Source organism: Mastomys coucha, unplaced genomic scaffold (genome assembly GCF_008632895.1).
Source record: "Mastomys coucha isolate ucsf_1 unplaced genomic scaffold, UCSF_Mcou_1 pScaffold15, whole genome shotgun sequence".
In the NCBI taxonomy this organism is placed as follows: domain Eukaryota; kingdom Metazoa; phylum Chordata; class Mammalia; order Rodentia; family Muridae; genus Mastomys; species Mastomys coucha.
Window position 1 is genome coordinate 93,935,260 of NW_022196897.1, and position 17,853 is coordinate 93,953,112.

General features: G+C 38.3%; 1 pseudogene; it reads right to left on the reverse strand.

The window, feature by feature from the left end:
• Nucleotides 1-12,003: 12,003 nt before the first annotated feature.
• The window catches only part of LOC116091758, a 31,600-nt pseudogene continuing 25,750 nt past the window's right edge, over nt 12,004-17,853 (reverse strand).

The following is a 17,853-nucleotide window of genomic DNA, read 5'->3' on the forward strand; positions in this document are numbered from 1 at the left end:
GGAGACATTGAGTTGTTCATTATGGTTTTGAAGGTCTGTTTGAAGTTGTTAGATTCTGGTTCTTTAAATTCTATACTGGGTTGGTTGACATAGAAGTAGTATTCCCCTTGGAGGATGAGGCAGAGGCCACCTTTATCAGCTGTAGGAAGATCTAGTCCTCATTGGTTTTGGAGTACTACTGCATCCAAGGAGTCAGTCCTTGAAGAGTAAGTATGGTTTGGGTCACCTACTAGAGATCCTGGATGAACTGAAAAGAAAACTGACAGTACAAGGTCAGGGAAATTGTTCGTCCTGCTGTCCCAGTGGTGACACCTGCCCTTATTCCTGGACATTCCAGGAGGGGTAAGATTTACATACATGCCTTACTTACATAAGGCAACTATTGAGTCCATGATCAGCATTTGTAGATCTTTTCCGTGTATCAACCTCAATTTTGGGAAGAGAAATACTAGCATGCAATCACTTGACCAAGTTGCAGGTTGGCAAATGTAGAATTGAGTACCACAAGGAATTGAGGTGTTATAGACTGTAGAGCACTGGGGTTGTGATGAGGTCCTAACGATTATGGCATTGTTGCACTCTAGGAGATTTAATTCCCCTAAACGATGTGACCCAGATGCCTAAAAACAGCAATCACAAGGAGGGTGATATGAAAAAGCTAGAGTCATGGCAACACAGAGCTCAGGGCAGTTGGTGAATGGCAAGATAAGGTTGTTATACAGGGTCACTGGAGAAGCTTTAAGCAGTAGTTGTGAGCTAGTTCCAGGAGGAACACATGGACAACAATCTCCAAAGTAACCAGGTTGGGTGACATCAAGGAGCAGGTAGGCTAAGGTCAGAGTCTGAAGCAAGAGATGAAATGACTAGTGTAGGCCTGTGTCCCAATGCTGCTGCTGAGGCTGTGACTCTGCTGCTGCTGCCCGTGGCTGGATGGCACAGGGCACATTAGTTAGTTAAAATGAGGCAATGCATAATGATGAGATCTTTTTGTTTGTTTGCTTTTTGGTTTTTGTTTGTTCTTTGAGACAGGGTTTCTCTGTTTAGCCCTCGCTGTCCTGGAACTCACTCTGTAGACTAGGCTGGCATCGAACTCAGAAATCTGCCTGCCTCTGCCTCCCAAGTGCTGGGATTGAAGGCATGTGCCACCACTGCTCAGCTTAGATATTTTATTATAGGAAAGAGAAAATAGGCTAGCCATGTAGAGAGAAAGAAAGGAGAGGAGAAAAGAAGGAGAGAGAAAAAAAGGAGAGAAAGAAAGCAAGAGAGCAAGAGAGGAAGAAGGCAAGAAAGAGGACAAAAAGCAAGAGAGGACAAAGAGGAAGAGAGAGAGAAAAGGGCAAGAGAGCAAGAGAGGAAGAAAGGAAACAAGAGAGCGGGGAGGAGGCAAACTGCCCCTTATATTATGTGAGACAGGGCTATCTGGCTGTGGTCAGTTGACTGGGGGTAGGATCCAGCTAGAGTACTGGAAGCTTGGGGCATTGTCTACATGACAAAACACACATCTCCTGTGTGTGTGTGTGGGGGGGGGTGCTGTGAGAGGTTGTGACTGAAACAGGAGCCAAGGAGGCAAGTTGGAGTTATGGCGAACACCTTCCGTCCCTTGCTGGCAAAGATATTGCCAACTGGGTCATCAGGGTTCAGAACACTTGACTGGGCCCAGATTGCCTGAACAGACCCTACAGACTAGTTTGTTTTACTTAGTCAAGGGATGCCAAAGATGCAGTGACCTTGCAGGAGTGTTTGGTTACCTCTTCTACTTCCCTTACCTGCACGAGTTGGGTAATCAGGACATACTTTCTCTGGATATTAACTATGCTTAAAGTGATGGTAGTGTTTACCAGCATTGCCTGTTTCCCACCTAGGATTCCATGGGTCCTAGATATATAGGTAGAGGATCTTATCTTATATATAGAAGATGGAATCAGAGCCAGATTTTAAATCTGGCAAATTATTTTGGCAAGACCAATATGGGCAGCCTTCATATTTGTCTAAATTCTCTTTACAATAACTTTGTATGGTTACAGAGTAAGCAGACAAAAAAAGTCATTAAATGAAGGAGGAGGGATTTATGTAGGGGTGATGGCAATATTAATTAAGAGTCTGTAATTAAACAATTCTCTGATCCTATTTGAAGGAGCAGTTTGTTGTAAATGAGGATTTCTTGAATCTCAAATTTCCATACATAAGAGTGACTCTGGACAGAAACAAACAAGAGGTAAAGGACAAAAACCAAAGTCTATGTCCAATTCTGTCGAGTTGAGCATGGCTGTTGGATGGAAGCCTCATTCTTCTAAAACTAGGGAAAATGTGGTTGATCTCAGTATCCTGTGAAACTTAAGGGAGCAGGGTCCTGTAGGAAGAGAAATTATCTTGAGGCAGGAGAATAAAGGGACTTGAGGTGGGATAGGTGAATCCAATGAGGGAGGCTCTCGAGCTTAGTAGCTGAAGGGATCACAAGAATAATTTTGAAGGTGCCCTCCAATTTAGGGGTGAGGGGTGAAGGACATTGTTCCAGAGGGGAAAGAAGAGCCTGATCTCCAATGGTGATTGTGGATGGATAGGAGTTGGCATGTGGCTAGGATAGACTTCAGTAAAGTTCAATAGGAGGAAGCAAAGCTGACAAAGTAGGGGAATAAAGAGGGGATCAGGGAGAAGCAAGGTGTTGAGTGAAAGCCTGGGGATCAGAACCAGTTGTCCATACATGAGGTCAAATGGTGAGATAGAAAGAAGTCACTTGGGAAGAGACAGTAAAAAAGTCAGTAGCAGGAGCTTTATCCAATCAAGGTGAAATTTCTGTGACAGTTTGACAAGTATGTTTTTCAAGAGCTGTTAGTTTGTTCTGTCTTTCCCAAAGACTCAGAGTAGTATGGGATATGAAAACCCTAAGTACTGTTGAGGAGTGTAGATAGGGTTTGGGAAATATGGGAGATGAATTCAGGACCATTGTCTGACTGGAGGGAGGTATGAATTCCAAATCAAGGAAAGATCACTCAGAGAAAGAGATCAGCCACTGTCTAAGCCCATTTGCTGTTTGTGGAGAATGCCTCCACATTGCCCTGAGAAGTTGTGTACCAAGACCAGAAGGTACTTAACATATTTTACTGTGGGATCACGAGTAAAGTCAAATTGCCAGCTGGTTCCAGAGATAAAGCCTCTGGCCTGGTGGATAGGAAAAGGGGGGCTGCTATATCTGGAGTTAGAGTCTGACATTTGACAGGTTTTACAAGAGTCAGTAATAGTCCTTAAGAAACTAAAGTCCTCAAGGGTAGGCTTCAGTTGGATTTTAACTGAGACAAAGCTTTGCCATTAGGGTGAAAGAGCTGGTATATATAGGGTAGAATTTGTTGAGTGTCAGGGGGTGATAGTGGAAGTGTAGGTTATAGTGTGATAATGTCCTGTGGTGGATGAGACAGGTTTGTGTCTTCAATAACTACATCTCTAGCTGCTTTTTCAGCTGATTGCTTTCATTAGAAATTATGGAATTGTCAGTCTGATGGGACCAGCAATGGACAATGCCAAGAACCATGAGAAGATGGGAGGGTTTTAGCATAGCCATAATTTGGTCTGTATTAGTTATTGATCCTCCTTTTCTTGTAAGTAACTTATGCTCTTTATAGATGGAAGTATGAAACAGGAAGATATGAGAGGCATATTTGGAGTCTGTGTAGACATTTAGGATTGGCCTTGTACTAACTGGAAGGCATGAGTGAGAGTTATTAGCTCAGCAAACTGATTAATGGTGTGGTCAGAAAGAGCCTGTGCTTCAATCACCTCAGTATCTGACACTATGGCATAGCCAGCTTTTAAGACTCTCTCATGTACAAAGAAACTTCCATCTGTGTACTAGGTATAGATAGCATGAGACAATGTGCCTTCCTGTATGTGTAAGAGATGGGGCTGTAGTTACTCTAAAGTTTTAGTGCTAGAATAAGATGGGGAGTGATCTGCATTTGAAGATTTGTTATATTGAGAGGTGAGCATGATTAGGAAATAAGTGGAGCAACCTGAAAAGAAAAACTCCTCAAGGATAGTAGTTTGTCAACCTTTATATGTTAAGAGGTGGGTCACATTGTGGGAGGGGAAGATAGTGACAGAAAACCCAAAAGTTAGGGTTTTTTTTTTTTTTTTGGATTTGTTAAAGAAGAACTCATCAACTGTTGAACACATATGTAGGATGCCCATCCATGAGTAGTCAAGTCTAATTTTGTTGACAGATATGCCAGTGGTGCAAAAGAGGGTCCCAGTTAGTCACTTAGGTCCCAGAGGGCATATCCCTCTTTTTCTGCTGCATAAAGGAAGGGACAGGTTAGGTCTTGGAGGTTGTAAGACTGGGGCCTGAAGGAGAGCTTGTTGGAGTTTCTGAAAAGACTTTCTAATAATCTTGACAAGGGCTGTGAGGGGGTCAAGGGCTGCTTCATATAGGGGATAGGCAAGGTGGGAAAAAAAGGTGATCCAGGAGCATAAGAAGCCAGCTATTCCTAGGAATGATACAATCTCCTCTTTAGTAGAGAGAACTGGATTAGGTGTTTTCTATCCAAGGAAATGGCATTGTATGTTGCAGTAATTGTTAGTCTCAAGTAGGTGACCTGATGTGTGGACAGTTGGACCTTAAATGGTGAGACTCTATAGCCCTAGCTGGACAAGAAATTTAGAAGAACAGAGGTGTCAGTTGGGTGAATTTGTAGGGATGAACTGCAAAGAAGAATGTCATCTATATATTGTTTGAGTTAAATTTGGGGAGACATAACAAAAATACTTCAGATGCCAAGGCCTAGTCAAATAGGTGTGGATTGTCCTGGAACTCCTGGGGTAAGGCAGTGCAGGTGAGTTGGGTAGAAAGGTGGATGTCAGGTTCAGTCCAGGTGAAAGCAAAAATGTTTTGTTACTCAGTATCAAGGAGAAAGAGAAAAAAACTGTCCTTCAGGTCCAGGACTGTAAAATGGGAGGTCCCTGGGGGTCCTGGTATGTGGTTCTAAGGGGAGCACAAGCGCCAGGAGAACCTACTGGGTCACTGGGCACCAATGTTATGATTTAAGTTACAGACACCATAAAGTCCCTCCATGCAACAGATCTCACATAGGAGTTGTTTGGAGAGGAGGTATACAGAGACTGCCTCTGGGTGAGAGTAGATGAGAAAAGAGATTGGAGAGAGGAGGGGCTGGTCTTTTATAAGGGGATATAGCACATGCACAGGGAGAGAATATGTGATTTGTGGTGACAGTAGGAATGTGTTGTACCTTGACAGTAAGTAATGATGTATCCTGCCTGCCTGAGTCTCTGGGGCAGGCAGAGAGGATGCCTTATTGTTAATACCTACTACCTCAAGAATATCCTGAGGTTAAGCCTGTTTGTACCTGCAAACTGTTAAAAAGATTTTAAAAAGTCTCTCCTAACAAGAGAAAAGACATTGTTTTATGTAAAAAGATGAGTCCCATTTGTAAGTCTATCATAAATTGTATCTGTACACAGTGCTTTTAAATGGCATTTTTTCTTTTTTCTTTTTGATTCTGTTAGTATAATCACATATATTCAATGAAGACAATAGCACACTATTTCCATTTAACCTTCACCAATGGATAATTTCTTGGAATTATTCTTTCAATGCTTTGCCATATTCTCAGGACATAACCATTATTATGTGTCTTTTTCATTGTCTCATTTCTAAACTTAAACGTTAAAATAATGAGGACAGCCATCCTACAAAACTGAATTGTCCTGAGATAATGACAGGAACACAAAGGAGAACCAGTGCCATTATTAGAGTAGAGTGCTGTGTTAAGCATGACAACTGGTGTGATTTGTCCTCCATTCTCCAAATCTGCATAACCAAATTAAATCTGTGTCAGAGTCTGCTTTAAATTTTTTTGTGATTTAGTAGGAACATGGCTTTCAAATGAATACACACATTCATAAACACACACACACACACACACACACACACACTACTCCCCAACATCCCCCCACATACAAATAGATCCCTTTTATCTTTGTTGCATGACATCTGAGTTTGACCTTGTGCCCTCTCTAACAAACCTGTGCTTTGCCATTGAAAATATCTTAAAGAAGATTTTTATGTTTATAGTCAAACAAGCAAGCAACAAAGAAATGTCCACTTCTCAGAAATAACTTAAATTGATCAAATTCATATATGTAAATTTGGGGTGGTTTGAATGAAAATAGCCCCTGGTAGACAGATATATGTGAATGCTTAGTTCCCAGAGGATAAACAGTTTAAGAAGGATGATGATGTGGTCTTCATAGAGCATTTGTGCATTAAGAGTAGGATTTAAGGTTTCAAAATCTCATGCCAGGCCAAGTTTCTCTTTACACTTGCTATCTGTAGGTCGGAACTAAGTTGTTAATTACTTCTACAGCACCATGCCTGCTTGCTTGCCACCACCCTTCCTGACATAATGATAAAGAACTAACCTCTGAAACTGTAAGCAAACCTTCAATTAAATGTCTTTATTTTATAAAAATTGCCTTGGTCATGTTGTCTCTTAATACATAACAGTAACTACAATGGTGGCTATTGTTACCAACACACTAAGTATGTCTTTTTATTGTGAAGCCTATATACATATCTTTGAGGTGTATTGTCTTTTCCATAAGTCTGTTTCTTTGTCTTCTGTTTCTTTCCTTTTCTCCCTCTTAATGCCCATGCTTAAACCCATATTAAAAACTTTTATTGATGACCCCCTCTCTCAATGTAATATACATTACATATGTACATATATATATATATATATATATCATACATGAATGTTACAATTATGATAAAGATCTCAATAAGTATATTTCTGGCATGAATAACATCTGTTAATAGAGAATTCCAGAAGTGAAACACAGCTTCAAGCTTGCTTAAGAAGTTCTGCTTCTTCTTGTTTTACTGCTCCTTAGTCTTTAAAAAAATGACTTCAGGGATCAAAATGGAAGTTGAGCACCAATGTTAAAATTCTGAAGTGGGCCTTGCTTCTCTACTTTGGCTTCTCCAGGTCCTCTTAACCAGGATGCTTAATGCCAAGATCAGGAGTAGGGCAAGCTCATCTATGAACAGAAACGCAACACTGAATGACAGAAGACATGTATAATCCTTTCCATTCATTTTAGAACCAAACCATAAACAAACTACTCTGTGGGAGAAGGAAATGAACTCTAAAAGGAAAGCAAATGATACAGCTTTCATAGACATGTTTGGTTACAAAAATAAACAAACACAAAATAAGTTCTAGTGAAAAATGTTTTCTAGATACATAATAGTCACTCATGTTAATTCATGATTAAGAAAGTAAAGAAGCTAGATAGCATAAACTGGGCTAAGAACCTGAAAATCCAACAGCAAAAATATATTCCTTTTCTTTTTTTCCAAATAATCTTCTAATTTTATTTTTTGCTGTTTGTCTCTTTCAAAGCTCAGTCGCTGTCTTTAGAAATCTTGTTTTCTATAAGCAGAGAACCAACTCCAGTTAGCTAATTTACTTTTTTCTCTATCCAAATCCTCCATAGCTTAGAATCTTGGTGGTTTTCCTTCAGGGAAATAGAAGCAAACTTTTTCAAGAAGAGGTTATATTAGGAAAATATTCAGCATTTCTTATAACAAGGCATTACACAAAGAAACCAGACTTTGGGGTACATGCACATACCAGCACCTAGGAAATCTGAGTCAGGCAGATAACTATCAACTTAATCAAGGCCAGCATAGGTGATATAATGAGTCCACAGACAGCCTCAGCTACAAAGGGGTATGTCATAACAAACCAAGAGAAAAGAAAGAGAACTTCACAAAGAATGTGGCATGGACTCAGTGCCCAAATTGAGTGGTTTAAGCAAAACATTTTCTTTAAGCTTTTAATTATTAATATCATGCATTTATTATGCATAATAGTTGGTTTTTAATGCATGTATATAATGTATTTTGATGATATTCACTCCACATTACACTCTTCTCCACCTGCTACTCCAGCTGACAAGCTGACAAGCTAATCCTCACACTTTTCCAAACCAGTCCCCAGTCCCGTTTCTACTCTCTTGGTTTTGTTTGTTTGCTTTTGTTAGTTAGTTTGTTTGTTTGGTGTCCCAAATATGGCATTTTATTTGGGTTGCTCAGCAAAACCACCCTTCAATAAACTCTCAACTCAAATGTTTCCACAACAATTGCCATTAGTTCTAGGGTAGAAGAACTAGTTAAGAATCCTTAAATATACAGACTTAATGATTTCCCTTTCTTGAGAGAGTCCAAAATGTATTTTGGAGGATAATTTTTTTGTATATTCTCTAGTTAACTATTTTTGCTGAATATTGGGAAACTGAAATTGTCTTTCCAGTTTTCAGGTGATGTCAAGTGAAGTAACTAACATAAAGTATTAGTTACTCCTTTACAGAAGAAAGTCACAAAATAAAGCAGCACCCTCCAGTACTCAAGACTCTCCCTGCACCAAGGATTTACTATCTCACAAAGGGACAATATGTTTCTACTTCTAAGTTTCTATCAAAATCAGATTTATCAGTCCTGTTCTGAAAGATATGACTAGTTCCATAAAACTCATTTTTACTTAAGAAAAAAATGCTACCAACCTCCCCCTCTTTCTCAACTCTGATCCAAGCAAGAAGGTTGTTTTAAATTGGATCCTCACACTTGAGTCAGATCTTTATAGGAACACAGCAAGACAGGAAACTTGTTTCTGTGTGAATCATATCTTCAGCAACTGTGTTAACCTGTAAATATGGCGAAAAATGATTGAGTGCATCCTACAGAAACAACAGGTCAAATCCCTTTCATAACTGACTTCAGAGAAATTCATTTTACCTTTAAATGTCTTTGCTTTGTGTTGAATATTGCTTCAAGCAAGGAGCCCCTCAGCTGTGGAAAAAATGTCTTTTAAAAAATGAACGTTTGAAATGTGGCTGAATTTTTAATAAGTTTATAACTCTATGCTATAACTGTATTGTATCATCCAAATTGATACACTGAAGTTATACTTTTCAAGGGGACTAAATTTGAGATGTAACTTTTAGGAGAAAGTATGGTTCAATGAGATCAAAAGGGGCTGTGGGGTCCTGACCCTAGGATCAATGGATCTATAAAAGAGGAAAGAGAAAATTTGTTCCATGTATTCACACTAAGGAAATCTTACAACTGCTTCCAGCACCTCAGAACAAGAGCCCCTGCCTGTTAGAGCTTAACAATGTGGGCATCCTTATTTCAGATCTACAGCTCTAGAATTGTGAGAAAGCTTTGTAGAAATCATTTAGACATGCTGTTTATGGTATATCCCTATGGCAACCTGAAATAGCCACCGTACCGTCCAAATTCAGTTGTTCCAAAAAAATCACAAATTCTAAATTTTCCAGAGTCCAAAACAAAATCTTTCATAGTAAACAAAATTATAAACTTACACATACTATAGTAGCTTTTAAAGATTGTCGATATACAACATTGGTCTATTCCATGGAAAATTACTGTGCTGTTTTGTTTTTTTTTTTTTTGGTTTGGTTTTTTTTTTTTTTTTTTTTTTTTTTTTTTTTTTTTTTTTCTGCAGAATGTTAAGACCTAGCTGCAAAGACAATTACATCTTCATCTGACACTTTGTGGAAGTAATTTTGATTTATGAGAAAACTCAATAACTCTTAACTTAAGATAGCAAAATTAATCATAAATTGATTTTATTATAGAATGATTAAGCATGAGGATGAAGTCATCATCACATTACTAACTTATACACTACAAAGATACAATTTATGTCTGTGATTTTTTTTTTTTAATTTACAAGTTTAAATCCCAGTTAAGCCTGCTGCTAATGCGGGTCTTTGATTTAGCACTCCAGTTCCATCCTTTTATGTAATGCCACCTAACTAAATTCAGAAGAGAATTTCAAAATATAAATAGAGAAGGTAATTTTAGAAATTTAATTAGTAATCCCTCCCACACCACTGATTAAGTTTGGTTTCGGATCATTGATTCTCAAAAATCTTCAATAACAATTCCCTGAGCTAAAATGATTATTTAATACTTCCCTATATATTTCATATTTCAAAACACAGATCAGGTCTATTTTTGCCAGGTTTTTAAATGAGAACAAATTATAGAAGTATCTTAGGTATATAGCAACTATGAACTGAAGGTTTTGTTTTTCTCAATACAACATAGTGTTTTACTGATGGCATGCAGGAGGCTTATAGCAGTATGTGTGCAATAGGAAATAAGAAAATATGGAAAAATGTATCAGTTGTGACGTTATAGAAATATAGATCTTCAATTCTATTCCTTTGATCTTCCTGCCTGTCTCTGTACCAATAAATACCACGCAGTTTTTATTACTATTGCTCTGTAGTACAGCTTGAGGTCTGGGATGGTGATTCCCCCAGAAGTTCTTTTATTGTTGAGAATAGTTTTCATTATCCTGGGTTGTTGGTTATTACAAATGAATTTGCAAATTGCTCTAATTCTATGAAGAATTGAGTTAGAATCTGGATGGGGATTGCATCGAATCTGTAGATTGCCTTCTGCAAGATGGCCATTTTTACTACATTAATCCTACCAATCCATGAGCTTTGGAGATCTTTCCAAATTCTGAGATATTCTTAGATTTCTTTCTTCAGAGACTTGAAGTTCTTGTCATACATATCTTTCACTTGCTTAATTAGAGTCACACCAAGGTATTTTATATTATTTGTGACTATTGTGAAGGGTGTTGTTTCCCTACTTTCTTTCTCAGTCTGTTTATCCTTTCAGTAGAGGAAGGCCAACTGATTTATTTGAGTTAATTTTATATCCAGCCATTTTGCTGAAGTTGTTTATCAGGTTTAGGAGCTCTCTCCTGGAATTTTTGGGGTCACTTAAGTATACTAACATATCATCTGCAAATAGGGATAATTTGACTTCTTTCTTTCCAATTTGTATCCCTTTGACTGCCTTTTGTTGTCTAATTGCTCTGGATAGGACTTCAAGTACAATATTGAGTGGGCAGCCTTGTCTAGTCCCTGATTTTAGTGGGATTGCTTCAGGTTTCTCTACATTTAGTTTGATGTTGACTACTGGCTTGCTGTATGTTGTTTTTTACTATGTTTAGGTATGGGCCTTGAATTCCTGATCTTTCCAAGACTTTTACCATAAAGGGGTGTTTAATTTTGTCAAGTACTTTCTCAGCATCTAATGATCATGCAGTTTCTTTTCTTTGTTTATATAGTAGATTATGTTGATGGATTTCCTTATATGGAACCATCCCTGCATTCCTGGGATAAAGCTTACTTGATCATGATAGTTAATTAGCCTGACATATACAGAGGCGGATGCTTGCAGCCAACCATTGAACTGATCACAGGGTCCCCAATGGAGGAATTAGAGAAAGGACTGAAGGAGCTGAAGGGGTTTGCAATCCCATAGAAAGAACAATATCAACCAGCCAGAGTTCCCAGGGTCTAAAGTACCAACCAAGGAGTATATATGGAGGGCCCCATGGTTCCAGCTGAACATGCAGCAGAGAGTGGCATCAATAGGAGAAGAAGCCCTTGGTCCTGTGCTTGACACCTCAGTATAGGGGAATGCAAGGGCTGGGAGGCAGGGGTGGATGGGGTGGGGGTGGTAGGTGGATGGGGTGGGGAGCTTGGGCAGTGGGCGATTAGGGCATGGGTGGGGTATACCCTCATAGAAGCAGGAGGAGGGGGGATAGGATAGGGGTTTTCTGGGGGAGGAATCAGGAAAGGGGACAGCATTTGAAATGTAAATAAATAAAATATCCAATAATACATAAATAAATAAGAGGGATTTATTTGAAAAAATATAGGTGTTTGTTACTTATCTGAGCTAGAACGTTAGGCAAATTGTATTTATTTATTTACTTATTTATTTATGATCTGTCTACGTATTTAATACTCAGGAGATAACTTATGCCTGCTTCCTTTGCATGCAAAATACATTGTCTACCACTGAGCTATAGCCATACCCAGAGCCTCCAACTTATTTTTAAATTTTTTTCTACTTTATGGAAAATTTATCGCAACACTTCAACTGTGCATTGCTTTTTTCTTTTCAACGTCTTGCTCTGCAGCTTCCTTCGCCCTTTTTTGTTAGGATGCAAAAAACCGAGCATCGGCACGGGCCATGCAGAGACTGGCAAAAGCCTTAAAGTTCTTAAAGTTCAGCGTCGACGCTGGCCTTTTCCTTTTGTACACATTCCGGATGGGCAGCACAGGTCCTGTTAGCTGGGTGGCCAATTTAAGTTCTTCAGCAAAACTCTCTCCCTTCTTTGGAGCAGGTTTCCTGGAGAACCAGTGTTAGCTGGGAGCGGTACTCCTTCAGGCGCTGCACGTTGGCCTGCAGTGATTCCATGGATTTGTTTCAGTTTGTTGGGTCCACAGAGATGCTGATGGTGCGAGCCATTTTCTTGTGGATACCAGCCACCCTGAATTCCTCCAGGCTGAAGCCCCTGCCAGCCCGGACCTTGGTGTGGTATCTAACTGTAGGACACTCACTGCATGATGGGCCTGATGGGACCGGACGCGGGACAAGGGGCAATGCCACACGCTTTTGACTGCTGGGCCTTGCGTCTCTGGATCTTTCGTGCCGGCTGATTGAACAAAGTGTCTACTCGCTGCTTGCTACCAATCCTTGTGAAAGCAGGGCTTCAGGTTCAAGCCATTCCAACCGGGCACTATGGCTGCCTCCTGTACAGAAGAATGGCGGAGCGGAAAGGCTTAATTCTTATTAACAAAAAGAAATGTATTGGGTTTGGAGTGTTGAAAATAAGTACTGAGATGTATGTTAAAAGTACGAGAAGTTATAGTGTTTGAGATTCGTTGCTCTTCAAAAGGCAGACAGACAAGAATATGCTATATTCCTCCTTTTCTAACATTCAATAAAACAATTATGGGAACCAACCAAGTGTTAAGATTTTGGTGTTTTCTTTCTGGCTCAGAGTTGAGAACTCAATGATAATTAACAGCAGATTTGGTTTTTGTGATTACAGAGCTCATACCCAGCTGGGAGAAAGAGGCTAATAGAGCAATCAAATGAATCAATGTAAAGTTACAGACATGGTGAATGCTTTGGGAAAAAGAAAACATGTGTTTCTATAGAAGTTCTCTTAGCTAAGCAGATAAAAGCCAAGAACTGCTTATATTTAGAAGAAGAACCTGATTAGGTTAGATGGAGAAGAAAGAGTTTCTTGAGAAAGAAGTTCAGCAGTTTACCACAAATGTAATGAAAACAATCCTTGGATGTATTTTTAAAGAGCTAGAAATGGAGGAGTGAGCACCTTTGCGCTTTAGCCTGTTGAAGTAGTATAAGTCTGTATTGCCAACAGGACAAACCTAAGGCAAGGAAGCTGACAAGTTCAAGGTTAGCATAGGGCTAAGTGGTTCGAGTTAGCTTAAGCTACATAGTAAAAATGTATCTCAAAAAAGAATTATCCAAACATATCCAGTCTAAATAATAAATTAGAGGAAGAAAATTTGGGTGCCAAATAGGTGTATATTCAGAGAGTCTGAAGAAAGATGTGGCTACATAGACCACGATATTAGCAAAACAGGTGGGGAGAAGTAGAGAGAAAAATCATCAGTATTTGATAGTACACTGAATGTGTGAAACCCAAAAGTACATTATACTTCTGTATGAAACTATTATGCCAATGCTAAACCAGATGAATTTTTATAAAGCAGTCAGATTGTGATGTGAAAATATGATGGTTTATCATGCTTATCAACATTTTACTTCTGGAAAGAGGAAACTGTAACTGAGGAATTGTCTTCTTTTTATTGACCAGTGCCAATGCTGTAAAGCATTTTCTTAATTATTAATTGAGGTAGGAGAGTGCAGCCCACTACGGCCATTATTAGCCATAGACAGTTGGATGCAGGTTGTATAAGAAAGCTAGCTTAGAAAACCAATAGTAGCATAGCCGTAAACAGCATTCCTCTGTGTTTTCTGCTCATATTCTGTCTTATAGTTCTTAGTTATTTTTCTACTGTTCTGATAAAACTCTATGGCCAAAGCAATTTATAAAATACAGCATTTAATTTGAGGCTTATAGTTTCAGAGGGTTACAAGTTGTGACCATTGTTGTACAAAGCATGGCAGCAGGCAAGGAGGCATGGCACTGGACCAGTAGCTGAGAGCTTATATTTTGATCCACAAGCATAAGGCCAAAAGAGAGAGAGAAAAAAAACTAGTCAAATGTACTGGTTTGAACTTTGAATCCTCAAAGCCCTTGCCCTAGTTTCCCCCAATGAAACAGCTCCTCCAACAAGATCATGCCTCCTAATCTTTTCCAAAGACTTCCAACAAACAGAGATAGAATATTCAAATATTCAAATACAGAGTAGCCTATGGAGGCTACCATACTTGGCAATAAAACCATGCTTGTCAATAAACCACCGTACTTGTCTTCTCTAGATGATGGAAAATAACCTATAAGATGAAATAAACCTCTTCCTCCCAAGTTGTTTTTGGTCAAGTTGTTTAGCAACAACAACAACAACAAAAACCTAAGGAAAGAAACCTCTGTAGCTGTCCTTTTATGCTTATCTTGTATTTCCCTTAGCCTTGTCTTGACAAACTTGTTATGTAGCTGATGTAGCTGAGAGTGAGCTTAATCTTGTCTCCTCTGAGTTTGGGGGTTAAGGTCATACAGTACTATGTCTGCCTTCTCTATATTTTGTGTCAATAAGATGAAAAGTCTGAAATGGACATTAAAAGTTCTTAAGTCCTTATATTTACAAACCTCTATGGATTGCAAATAATCTTTTATCTCTTGGTCAGATATTTTGATTCTTCATTGGTCTTCTAAACTCTGATCCTGGTCTGAAGTATTTGCCTACAGTTTTTGTCTGTGAATTCTCATGAGGGAAATCTAGCTTTGCAAAAGTTATTTCACATCCTGGGTAAAAATATATCCTAATTCAAAGAGTATAGCTTAAAGCTTAACATTCATAAAGAAACTGACATTTCACTAGGGCAATACTATCCTTGAATTCTGAGGATTTTAGGTTGCTATGCAACGCAAGCAAAGTAGTGAAAAAAATCTTTTCAAAGAATTTATCATATGCACCAACCTCTTTAAATGGGCACATATCCACACACAACTTGAGACTTTAATGCATTTTTTCAAGGAAACTGACTTTTTTCCTCACTTTTCTTGGTTCACAATTAATGTTTCATATGACATAAAATGAGTTAACTGATTTTCTGAGTATCTTAATCTACTCAAGCTTACCATTGAACAATTAAGATTATCTTCTCCTATTAATAGAATAATTGTCTTGCTTTTTTTTAAAGTATTACAATAATTATTCAATCACTTGAATAATCTATTTTTCTTAGAAACTGAAATGAAGTCCCCAAATTCTTTTGGCACATTCTAGCTAGTAAAATATGTCCACAGATTCACAAAGATGAATTATCCCATTCATTTTGATGTTGTTCAGCTTGGCTGACCCCTAACATCAATTCATCCTCTGAAATCAAAGGCAATAATAAAACTGTCAAATACCAAATTGGCTTTTATCTCAACCCAGTCTCCAGTGTCCTACTTCCTAGGTTTTGATTTCTTCAAAGAAAATAGTGAGATTTGAATGAAAAAGAACAGTTCTGAATTATTATTCCTGGGTCTTCAACCCCCAGTAGATATCATATATCTGAATGTATATCTAAGTGTGTACTTGAGATACAGTCTCTATTTACATGATGATCCTTTGAAAAGAATAATGTATTGGAATTTCCATTTATTACAGTTTTCTTACGTTTGTGTCTACAACAAAGACATTTTTTCTGACAGTAATATTGACAATATCATTGCAAATATGAGAGTTTCAATATTTTATTCATAGTAGAGTAGGTGAATTCAACATACTCTATGTTCAAACAAACTTCAGTTTAGAAACCTCTAGAGATATATCATTTATAGTAAGCAATTCAAATAAAAGGTCTCAGGAAATATATTAAAACAGAAAACACCAAAGATATTGAGGTTCAAATCCTCACATATGTGCTACGTGTTTAGGTTAATATCCTGTATTTTGAATTTTATACACACATCTGTTTGTACTTGCCTTTTTCCTTTAGTTTTATTTTTAGTACCATATATCCATTATATTTCTATTACTGACATTTAATCTCTGCTTATTAAAATATAATAGACATTAATAGATCTGCATCATAAAGCAGTAAATACTATATCTTTCCACAACCATCAGCTCATCATACCAATTTAATAAAGGAAATAAATTATATATCATCCTAGTAATCAAATATTATCACCACTGACCCCTTTCCTACAGTGTCAGAATGGCCTTGCCAAGAATGGCTTTGAATTTCTAACTCTGCTACTAAGAGGAAGAAAAAAATCTTCAACTATATTCACAAATTTAGAAACCTTAACACTAATGACCTTTCACCTAGATGACCTTAAATGGGAAATTAAGAATTTTTGAAGTGATTATCACTTTTTAATTTATTTTATTTTTTATTAGATGTTTTCTTTACTTACATGTCATACAATATCTCCTTTCCCAGGTTTCTCTCAAAAAAAGAAAAAATAATAAAATAAAATAAAAAAAACAAAAACAAAAACAAACCCTGGTTACCTCCCCCCTCCCCGCTGCTCACAACCACACCCTCTCCTGCTTATTGGCCCTGGCATTTCCCTACATTGGGACATAGAACCTTCATAGAGCCAAGGGCTTCTCCTCTCATTGATGACCAACTAGGCCATCCTCTGCTATACAGATGCTGCTGGAGCCATTAGTCCCACCATTTGTACTCTTTGGTTGGTGGTTTAGTCCCTGGGAGCTCTGAGGGTACTAGTTAGTTCATATTGTTGTTCGTCCTAAGGGGCGGCAAGACCTTCAGCTCCTTGGGTCCTTTCTCTAGCTCCTTCATTGGGGACCCTGTGGTCAGTCCAATGGATGGCTATGAGCCTCTACTTCTGTATTAGTTGGGTACTGTCAGGGACTCTTAGGAGATAGCTATATCAGGCTCCTGTCAGCCAGCACTTGCTGGCATCCACAATAGTGTCTGGATTTGATGATTGAATATGGGAAGGATTCCCAGGTGGAGCAGTCTCTGGATTGTCCTTCCTTCAGTCTCTGCTCCATAGTTAGTCTCTACAACTCCTTCCATGGAACAACTCCTTCCATAGACACTTTGTCCCCCCCCCCTTTTTAAGATTTATTTTATTTATATGAGTACACTATAGTTGTCTTCAGACACACACCAGAAGAGTGCATCAGATCACATTACTGATGGTTGTGAGCCACCATATGGTTGCTGGGAATTGAACTCAGGACTTCTGGAAGAGCAGTCAGTGCTCTTAACTGCTGAGCCATCTCTCCAGCCCCTTTTAAGAAGGAACGAACTATCCACACTTTGGCCTTCCTTTTTCTTGAGTTTCTTGTGGTTTGTGGATTGTACTTTGTGTATTCCAATCTTCTGGGCTAATATCCACTTTATCAGAGAATGGATACCATCTGTGTTCTTTTGTTATAGCGAGAATATCATCCTGAGTGAGGTAACCCAATCACAAAAGAACAAGCATGATTATCACTTTTTAAATGAAGGAAAATTCTTTGCTGTTAAGCTTTCTAAGTTCATACAGTCAGTGGTATCATGGAAAACACATGATTGAATCTCATAGTTATTCTACCCTAAATAAAAGAATCCTCTGAATAAATTATCTTGATATAGCTATCAATATCAATAGAATATCTCAGGGTAGTTTCAGATAGCTCCATGATCAGTGAGTTAGAATTTGTGTGAGAAACACATTTGCCCTTACGTATAACAAAGCACTGTTAACTGCTAGGATCCACAAGCCATTATATAGAACAACTATTCCTCTTCTCAAAATTTAAAAATGATTC